At 31.7% G+C, this 11,053-nt stretch overlaps 2 long non-coding RNA genes and 1 pseudogene across 3 annotated transcripts; 1 reads left to right on the top strand and 2 right to left on the bottom strand.

Moving 5' to 3' along the window:
• Positions 1 to 665: 665 nt before the first annotated feature.
• On the top strand, positions 666 to 1,921 carry LOC146956364 (uncharacterized). The gene is made up of 2 exons (XR_015020129.1): positions 666 to 812; positions 1,655 to 1,921. It is a non-coding gene; the product is annotated as an uncharacterized LOC146956364 (long non-coding RNA).
• A 773-nt stretch (positions 1,922 to 2,694) lies between these two features.
• LOC146956365 (uncharacterized) lies at positions 2,695 to 5,796 on the bottom strand. Its single transcript, XR_015020130.1, has 2 exons — positions 5,656 to 5,796; positions 2,695 to 5,609 (listed from the first exon to the last, which is right to left on the bottom strand). It is a non-coding gene; the product is annotated as an uncharacterized LOC146956365 (long non-coding RNA).
• A 4,025-nt stretch (positions 5,797 to 9,821) lies between these two features.
• LOC146956366 (ethylene-responsive transcription factor 1B pseudogene) lies at positions 9,822 to 10,657 on the bottom strand (annotated as a pseudogene). The gene has a single exon (XR_015020127.1). The product of XR_015020127.1 is annotated as an ethylene-responsive transcription factor 1B pseudogene (transcript).
• Between the last annotated feature and the right edge of the window lie 396 nt (positions 10,658 to 11,053).

The following is an 11,053-nucleotide window of genomic DNA, read 5'->3' on the forward strand; positions in this document are numbered from 1 at the left end:
TTCTTTCAAATTATGAAGATTGATTCTTATATTTTCTAAGTCCTATTGATCTTTTATTTTCTAGACCGGTCCTTTTTCCCAAGACTGCATATTGGTCCCTACATTTTGCAAATTTTGTAGATTGGTATTTACGCATTTCTTATTTTACAAATTGGTTCCTTAATTTTTCTAAAATTTCAACTTTAGCCCAATTTTTTTTTAATTAACCTTTGAACCAAATTTCTTTATTTGTCTATACTTTTATCTTAAAATATTTTCAAACTTGTAAAAATTGTTCTAACACAAAATATTAAATTTTATTTAATTACTTTACCCAACAAAAAAAATAAATAAATAAATCAATTAACGCATTAAATTACTTAACATTCTAAATATTGTAAAAAATCAACTTTTTCTTATAAATAAGACCGGATGAAGTACTTGTGTATAATTTTCTCAATATAAAAACAAATGGATTTGAAAAGGTTCAAACCTAAACAAAATAAATGAACCACGTGAGGTAAATGTATGTACCCGGTGGCGCAGCCTCTCCTTATAAGCAACTTGTTTCGACAATTTCAATGTTCATGAATGTATGCGTCCGTGCACCTATCTTCCCACTTGTTTTCAAATTATAATTAATAAAAACCGAGCATGCCTTTAGTATAAATTGCCAATTACAAGTATGTTCTGAATTTGATTGCCAACTCAAGCAATTGAGAGATACAGATAAAAAAAAAAAATTTGAATTTCATTTTTTTATTTTTTTCTTTCCAATTTTTACTTTGATTTGATTTGATTTGGATGAGAAAGTATACCACTACACAAGAAAGGTGCGTATTATGGCTCTGTTTTGTAAACCCAAAAAAAGAGTTTTTGGCTCTATTTGGTAAACCACCAAAAAGAGCTTTTAGCTTTTAGCTTATAAACTCATTTGACAAAAAAAGCTTTGTTTGGTAACACTTTAGCTCTGTTTGGTACAACGAGCTTATAGCTTATTTCAGGAGCTTATAAGCTATTTTTCAGAAGCTACTTCAAGTAGCTTTTGAGCTTATAGCTTTTAGCTTCTCATTTTTTCTTCCATATTTACCCTTATTATTCAAAGCAAAAGCTATCAGCTAATTTTACCAAACACTTCAACTAGCTTATCAGCTAAAAGCTATCAGCTAGCTTATCAGCTATCAGCTAATTTTACCAAACAGAGCCTATTTATTCTGACAGTCTTGTGAACGATTGCACAAGCTTTTATGAAAAATTATCATTTAAGATCGTTAACTAGTGCCTCGAGGGCAATAGTTAACATTATTCTTATATTGGCTGCGTTTTGTTTTAGAGATTTAAGAAAAGAAAAAAATGTTTATTTCTGATTGTTTATGATTATGATTTTTTTTTTTTTTTTATATTTGAACCCTTACACTTAAATTTTTTGTTTTTAAAAAAAAAATAGATTTTGAAAAATTTATTAAAAATAACTTTTCAATATACACTTAAAAATAATAAAAGTGATTTTTGGTTAAAAAAGTAAATTATTTCTCAAAAAAAAAAAAACTAAAAAAAATGGACCATTATACTGTAAGATCTTAATCACCTCTGTTTTCTTCTTTGCTAGTGTAAATCTATTCATAATTTTAATTGTAAACATAAATAAAATTCATTATTTGCTGTCTTTTTTTAGGATAGTTTGTTGTCATTGTGTCAACCGTCAAGAAGACAAGGAATTGCACAACCTACACTTGAAGCACTGGCGAGCAGACACAGCAACAGAACATATACCTGTAAGTATTAATTATGTGCAACTTGATGAATTACTTCTAATTTTATTTGTTCCATCCAGTACCTAAGCTTGTTCCTCAGTTCACATATACTACAAATTATTTTTAGTCAGATCCCTTTTTTGCTCTGGGTTCTTTTTGAGATCATATACTCTTGTACATTCACTCTTCTTTATATATATATATATATATATATATATATATATATATATATATATATATATATATATATATATATATATATATATATATATATATATATATAATTTCTTTTTCTGTCCATAATAATTTGTCTCAAAATAAATTGTCATTTTTAATTTTTAATAAAACATTAATTACTTTTTTTCAATTATACATATACATTCCAATTAAAACTATATACATCACTCATAGTTTTTTTTTTTTTTTTTTTAAAGAACATCACTCATAGTTATTATTGTCTACTTTACATTTACGATAATGAAAATCAATCAATAATTAATAAGATTAATTTGCTAAAATAGTTAATCTCTTTCATTCACTTTCACTTTCCCTTAGCGCTAAAGGAAGGAAGTCCTACTCATATAACATCGTACACATGAACTAATATATTGAATTGATTTCTGTATACTTTAGAGGCAACAAATAATTTTTAGGTGCTTTGAGACAAAAAATATAAAACTATTTTGTCTTAAGCACGCATGATTACATGTGGGCTGGCCAATGACATATATAGCAGACAAACCAGAGAGTTTAGTTAGTTTGCATTCTATTTTTTATTTTTTTTTAAAGATAGTTTGCATTCTAAATGTTAAGTTGTTTAATTATTTAATTTAGAGGAGAACATTTTTTTTTTTTGAAGAATTTAGAGGAGAACATATATTGTCGTCTTGTTCATCATGGTCTTAATTATCGCCCATGGTTTAGACAACTTGTCATTTAATTAACTAAATAGATAAAGACGGAAAAAAAGACTACGTTATTATGCATTGTTAATAGCAAAAATACCAAATAGAATGTAGAGGAAATTGAATCCTCAACAACCGAGTTATCCAATGCTTCCTACTTCACCATTCTCAGCCATTGGATTAATCTAATGGTTAAGTTATAAGACAAAAACTAAACTAAAATATATAAATAAAAAAAGTTAAAAAAGGATATCCGGTGAATATCTCTTCCTTTGCAAACTTTTCTGCATTTTTCCTAGTTTCTTTGTAAATGCTATTGCACTAATTTCCTCATCTCTACATTTGGATTAATTATCTTTTTGATTTTAATTTTATACAATACTTCAATCAGTTATTTGCAAAACATTTGTTTGCAACTCACTTTTCTTTAGTTTTTTCATCAAAAGTAAAAGTTTTGCAGCATAATCAATAGTAATATCCAACTCCAATTTTGCAGAATATATTAAAAACAATATCAATTAGAAAACAAAAGATCGTCACTACAACTGAGTCGACTTTCTCCGTCATAGCTGCAAAGCAATTTCTACCATTTGGGTCGCCACTTGATGGTGGTGTCTTCCATTGAGTCGCTCCTCTCTACGAATAAGTCACGGTTATTGGTTCACCTCCAACTTGCGTTTGTGGTCTTTTCCTTTCATTCTCAAGCGCCCAACAACCTCTAATATATACTAAAAGAGCAATGTAGTTTCCTCGAGATGTGAAAAATTTAGGCAAATCCTTTTTTTATTATTTTTCTTTCACTAAAAGAAAAACATTAATTTTGTGTGGTCTGTTCGGAGGCCTAAAGACCTTTGGAAATATGGCAATTTTAGTCTCAACAATGAAATCGTAAGATTTATGATCTTTAACTACAATATTAAGAAACAATTTTTTTCATTTCCAGCGGTTTTGAACATCCAAAAACATGTTAGGCGGCTTTTGGCACTTAAAAATGGCCAAAAAGTGGGAACATTTTGGAATCACTCACACTAGCAATGGCTTAGAACCCCCTTAATAACTAGAACAATCATTTTGAACTTTAGCGGCGGCTTTTAGCCGCCAAGAACATGATAACTAGAGCGGCAATCAAAGCATTTGTATCGCATCCACATAGACTTGCAAATAATTGTATCGTTCAGCAAATTATTTAAAAAAAAAATTAAGTTAGGGATTCAATGAGTTTATTGTTATAGTAACGAATGCTTTTCCTTGAATGAGATATATAATTCTGATGTTACAACTTTACATTCACCTATTGCTCACCATACATCTCCATGTATGAGAGAATAACATAATTTATTTTTAATCATCGAATTTATATATATATATATATATATATATATATATATATATATATATATATATATATAATGTAATAACCACCCCAGTATTACCACGCAATACACTGCACAACCCAAAAACCCAAATTAGATAAGCCTCAATAGCAACTCATCGACTCAGTCATGGCATCAACACAAACAAACACTCATGTTTACCATTTTAGGAAATCCCTCAGATTCCAACACCGCTCATAAAACAAACAAGAGGCAATCTTCAATCTATTCAAACTCTAATGCCAATATAACACCTTAATTTCATTCAACACTTCATCAACTACCTTAATAGAATCTTAAAAAATCCTATCATTTTGTGTTCTCCAAATCAACCAAATCACGCCATGCCAAATTAACCAAAATTCATTCTGAAGCTTTCTATCCCTTACCTCCCCACTCCAACATTCCATATGAGCAAACAAATTTTGGGGTGTGATGAAAGCAACGTCAAGCCACTTCAACACATGGAACCAAACATTGGAAGCTACATGACAATGCACGAAAAGACGAGTCAATGTTTCCACATTATCACCACAAAAGGGGCAATTTATTGAGATATTCGGATCCAAAGTATTCATCTTTGAATAGTTCGATCTAGTGGGTGTACAGTCATGAAGAATTTTCCATGAGACAAACGCTGCGTTGAATGACCCTAGACTTTTCCAAAGTCATTGTAGTCTTTACAGTCAGCATCACCCTCCGGACGCCAACTTCAAGTATCATCCACTTCTAATCCTCTAAACCCCCGTATCATCTTCATGATATTATCAAACAACTCCACATTCCAAACAATAAGATACCTACACCAAGATAAAGACGACACCCCCATCGCCTACCTCCGCCTCCCACAAATCCCCCACATTGGCATACTTTGATTTGAGATCGAAAAAATTTGCGGGAAAATATCATAAAGAGGCCCACCCGACACCCAACAATTTTTCCCAAAACTGGTATTCCTTCCATTACCCACCTTTCTCACCACTTCCATACAGAACCAATTTTTCCCTACCGACTCCTCTAAAGAAACTATGTCTTTCCACCACCTTGACGCATACGTAGGCCAAACAACTATACCCCCCATCCACCAAGCCTCTAGTACTAGGCCCATATTTTTCCACAATCACATCCTTCCAAAGAGAATTACAACTTGTATTAGCCTCAACCTCCATTTTGTTAAAAGACTCAAATTCATCACCCTTACATCTTTAACACCAAGACCTCTGTTTTTCGGTTGACAAATCAGGCTCCACTTTACCTAATTAATCCTCTGTCCTCCCAACACACCACCTCAAAGGAATCTCTTTGAATCTTCACAACCATCCTCCACACCCTCTTAGGTAACTTCATATAAGAAAGATGGATAATCATGATTAAATCCAAAAGTTTAACCTTCTTCTCACTTGATTCAACAAAGGCTCCCAAGTAGATAAATTCCTTGGATTCTCCCACACCGGTAAACCTATATACTTGAAAGGAACAACCACTCCTTAACAATTTGAAAAATTACATGCCATATCCATGAATTCCCTTTCAACATTCACCCCTATCAAACAACTTTTGAAAAAAAGTGACTTTCAAATTTGACACCATCTCAAAACCTCTTAGCAATCTTCAATGTCCAAAGATTGTAGCAAAGTCTTCAACCTCTTAGCAATCTTCAATGTCCAAAGATTGTAGCAAAGTCTTCAATGTCCAAGGATTGTATGCACTTAAGAAGGTGATGTTGTTTTTTTTTTCTTCTTCAAAAAGAAGGTGATGTTTTTCTCACTCTAGACAATGCATATACAAGGGATCAATTTCGAAATACTTAAAAGAAAAACATCACAAAACATGCAATTAGTCATGGATTGTTAAGTTCTTTATTAAGGTTGTAATGTAGCCATACTACATAATTTTTCTGTTTTTCTTCGGTTTCAACAAGCCTTAAGAATAAGAGAGCATTTATTTGCTACTTACAATTACATACACATCATACACTCTTATTTTCTTACCACTTCCAACATTCACTTCCTTTACAACTTTTCTTTTCTTTCTCTATTATGAAGATTTTTCTTTGATTTCTAATTTACAAGATAACTTCGAAATGCTCGTCTTTTTCTTTTCATTTTATCACCAATTCTCCCATACATGGTTTCTCAAATGTTTTTTCTTTTTGTAATATGCTAACTCTCCCCCCAACTTAAATGAAACCATATTAAGAATAAATGTTCTGCTATCCTAAGACTAGACGACATAAAGTTTATTTTTCTTTTTATTGGTTAAGGGCTATTATTTTAAAAAACAATTTTTATTCATTTTAAGGCACAAAGGGGTAACAATGGATCACTATCTCATAAGGTAGGTTTTATTTAGTCAAGTAGTTAACACTCTGGTTAAAATATGACCTTGATCATTTCACTCTGTAACTTCATAAACATTAAATAATGGCAAGATTCATGTAAAACCAACAGAATAATTTGCAATTGTAGTGAGTGCACTTTTTGTATTTTGATTAAGATCAAACAATCTATATCTAAAACTCCTATTTTTAGATTATAAAAAGAATAATTTTTCTTTACATATAGATTGTTCGATTTTAATGAGACAACCAAAAATGCATCAACTACATGAATGGATACAATCCGGATCCCACATAATAGAGACCAAAATCAATCATTATTTGTTAATGAATTCTATGAAGTTATTTGTACTTAAATAAATTTTTCAACAAGCACAACATTTTTCTTATAATTGATATTCGAGTTACGAAGTTAGTAAGCAACGATATAACTTTAAGGATTTAATTTAGTGGTAAACAAACATGGTTGAGATCTGGAGGTTTCAGGTTTAAGTTTTGTTAGTGTCTTTGAAATTGGATGGAGATAAATATAAATTAATTTATAAATGTTTTTTGTACTTTAATGTCTTCTCTATCTAGTACCCGTCATCTTAAATTTCTCTTTATAAAAAATAAGTGATATGTTAGGAAGCAGAGTCCCTCTTCTATAAAAAAAAGATGTAGTAGTCCCTCTATCTCATACAAAATGTCTTATTTAGGTTCTGGACGGTTCTTAAGAAAATGATTAATTATGTTGATTTGTCATGTTAAAATTAAAATTAGTTATTAAAATATCTTTATTAATTTTTGTTAATGAATAGTTAAATGAACTAAAATTCAACAAATAAAAATACATTAGTGGAAAATATTGTTATATTAATATTTTAACCTGACAATTATTTTAAAACAGAAAAAATTAATGCAAATGAAAGACTTTCTATGAGATGGAGGTAACACTAAAAAGTTTCTTATTTTTTTAGGGAAGGGAGCACTAAACATAGTGTGGGATTTAAATAATTATTTAATATACATTAAAAGAAAATTATTTAATATAGCTGGATTTTATCTTCCTGTCAGGGTCGAACACGAAATCCATTTTTTCTCTTCCCACTGCGCCTCCTTTAAACCCTAATATCTATCTTCCTCCAACAAAACAACAAACACCATTTACTTTTCTCTCAAATTTATGCTGTCAGTTTAAACTGTTTCCATATAGGTTGTTGGTCTCTCGTTTTCTGCTCTATTTAAGCAGAATACATGCGAGGTTTTCTTCTTAATTTCTCTTGTTTTGGCTAAACAGTTTTGTTGTTTCAACATTATGGAATATTAATTAAATTGATTGTACTGTTGTTATGAAGGTTGCAATGTTTTTGGTTGCTTTTGATCAAGGTATGGAATTAATTGTCAAATTGATTCAAAATATATTTTTAATGAAAAAAATTATTAAGTGACAAAATTGAAATTAGTTCTTAGCTCATTTCAAGTTCTCTCACTGTGATTATTTCCCTGGTTTTTAAATTGTGTTTGTGATTTTTATAGTTTCATTAGGCAACATGTTAGATATCTACTGCCACTTTGGTAGAAACTGGTGTAAAATTGACTATCCTTTTTTATATACAGATGTATACCTTGTGAATATCCATTTGAAGATATAGCTGTGCAAAGAATGTCAATTAAATTGTGTATGTGAAGGTGTAACAGATAACATGAAGAATTAATGGATTCCAATAGAAATAATCTTTTCTTTCTTGTGATTCGTAGTATTAGATATTTTATCAGTGTGAATCAAAGAAAAATATAAAGTTAGGCAAACTACCATCCGTTTACTTTGTGAAAACATTTTCTTTTGAAGTGAGATTATTGAAGTGAACATTATGATGGAGAGAATATGAAATCCTAGCTAGGGATGATACATTTAAGGAAATAATGAAATTGTATTCTTTTCAATTTTCATTGTTTCTAAAAATGGCACACAATTGTTCACTTCAAAACTTTATTATCTCTTTGTTAGGAGATGCATTTCATGATATGAGGTTAATAAATAATACATAGTATATCACATTCATGAATAGAAATGATCTTCTTTCCTATAAATTGGAGGTCTTGTAAAGTGTTGAAGCATCTCAATCCATATAGCAAGAGAAGAAAGCAAGTGTGTGAGAGTTTCTTGTAATGATAGTGTTTTATCATTTCTTGTAACTCTTAACTTAAGTGAGAGGACTTAAATTGGTAGAGTGATACGCAGTTCAGGTTAGTTGTTCAAGATATACAAGTGTCTAACCACATAAATTTTTGTGTTCTTGTTGGAAATCACGCCCTGAGCGTGAGGGGGTGTGTTGGTAATCACACCTTAATAGCGATCTGCCCCTAGTTGCCTTGTGTTGGCTTGAGGGGGTGGATTTAGTCTCACATCGGTTAGATAGGACGTTCGATAAGAGTTTATAAAGAGGCGGCACTCCTCACCTTACATGCCGGTTTTGTAAGGATGAGTTAGACCCCAAATTTCAATATGGTAGCAGAGCCTATCCAAGATCTACCGTTGGAATTCTGCATTGTCACGCTTCAAGCCCATTGGGTCTGAGCATGAGGGAGGGAGCGTGAGGGGGTGTGTTGGTAATCACACCTTAATTGTTGTCTGCCCTTAGTTGGCTTGTGTTGGCTTGTCTTTGAGGGGGTTGATTTAGTCCCACATCGGTTAGATAGGACTCTTGATAAGAGTTTATAAAGAGGCGACACTCCTCACCTTACAAGCCGGTTTTGTAAGGATGAGTTAGGCCCCCAAATTTCTAACGGTTCTCTTACTGTTTTCTTGGTGCATGTATTCTCATCTAAGATCTTTGGTATGGAAGAAAAATAGTGAGTTTAACACCATTTTAGTGCATGTATTCTCATCTAAGATCTTTGGTATTCTCATCTAAGATCTTTGGTATGGAAGAAAAATAGTGAGTTTAACACCATTTTAGTGCATGTATTCTCATCTAAGATCTTTGGTATCTGCAGATTTTCCCTAACAAAATGGAAGATCAAAATAGTGAGTTTAACACCATTTTAAAACCTTAGTTAAGGTTAGGATCAGTTTAATTTCACACTTATTGCCTCCTTCACTTTTTTTTTTTTTTTGATGAATCAAGAGAGCGAGGAAGGCATCAGGAAGCAATTAGACATCTCAACTAGGTTGACCCCCCATATTGCTTCTGTTCTCTCTACCATTATGAGCTAGTATAGGACTTCATGGCTCACACTTGAATTTCACACACACAAAACCTCCCTGAGCATTATTATTGCATATATTTGAATTTCTCTTGATTGGTTTTCAATGGTTATATAAGGAACAATAAGAATTTGGAGAACTAGATAGATTTTTCAAGGGCATCTTTAAGGGTATGTGTTGGCACATTGTATGTCCTAATGTATGTACTCTGTCTTAATACTGTCTATCTGCATTAAGGTACTTGTCATATTTTTGTTCAATGAATAATACTACTGTACTCTCTTTGAGCTCAAATTTTGTTTCTAATTTAGGAAATAAATTGGTCAAAACCTAAACAATATGCTGTACGGATTAAGTGATAATGTAAAATCTCCAAATATCAAGAAGGAAAAAACTCAAAAAATGAAAGAAAATTACTGAAATTAACAACTTGATGATTTGAACTAGCTGTTGCTGCTTGTACTTTGATTATCAGATATTGTTAGAAGTTGCTCAAGATATTCAACTCCCAAGTCTTCTAACACCAAAACACTTGATCCTTCTGATTGATCTTGTTTCCCTGCTTTATTATTGTTTACACCTTTTGATGACATCTTTCTTTGTTCACAGTGTCTCTCCTTGAGTGCAAGTGCAGGTGAAGACCCTTCTCTGCAATCATATTGAATCTCTTGCAAAGATTCTTTGACCCTTTGAACAGAAAAATTGAGCACAGCATTATTACCTCTCATTGAAAATGCAGCTTGATCATAAGCCAAAGCAGCATCTTCAGCACTATCAAATGTTCCTAGCCAAACCCTTCTTCCTCCTCTTGTTGTGTCTCTGATCTCAGCTGCATACTTTCCCCAAGGTCTTTTTCTCACACCTATATATGATGACTTTTGATCCATCTTAGTATTATTCTGCAATACTTCTTTTGCTTCAGATGATGATGACTCCAACATCAATTGTTTTGGCTCGTCTTCGGTAATTGGTGTCTGCGAACTCGATGAGAAATCGATCATATCAAAGGAAAGAAAATCATGATTAATACCAAATGATTCAAAGGAAATTTCTGAAGGGCCTTGCAGCATTTCTATATCTTGGTTGTGGAACAAAGAGGAACAACTCCTATGAGGCATGGTTTCTGTTAATGCTTCTTGGTGTCTTCCCCTTCAAATTATTGGTCAAACCCCACTGCAGGTTGTATCCAAATTAATATTTATATTTGCCTCAAATTAAGGGTACCCCACTGCAGGTTGTATTCAATTATGGATATGGATTTGGATTATTCTAATGTAGCCAGAAAAATAATATTATTTATTAGTTAGAGAGTCTAGTGCTAATAAGACAACATAGTTTTTGTCCCGAAACAGGTTGAGAGAATCTAGATCTAATATGCTTAAATTTTTTTTAGGCAAGATCTAATAAGCTTATGTTACTTATAATATACAGGAAAATGCTAACCGGTGTCCCCTGGGCACTGGTTAAAGATATGAAAAAGGAAATTATATAATAGTTAATGCATTGAAATTGTG

The sequence above is a fragment of the Medicago sativa genome, chromosome 1 (assembly GCF_051527215.1).
Source record: "Medicago sativa cultivar Bolivia chromosome 1, Bolivia_mono, whole genome shotgun sequence".
Taxonomy (NCBI): domain Eukaryota; kingdom Viridiplantae; phylum Streptophyta; class Magnoliopsida; order Fabales; family Fabaceae; genus Medicago; species Medicago sativa.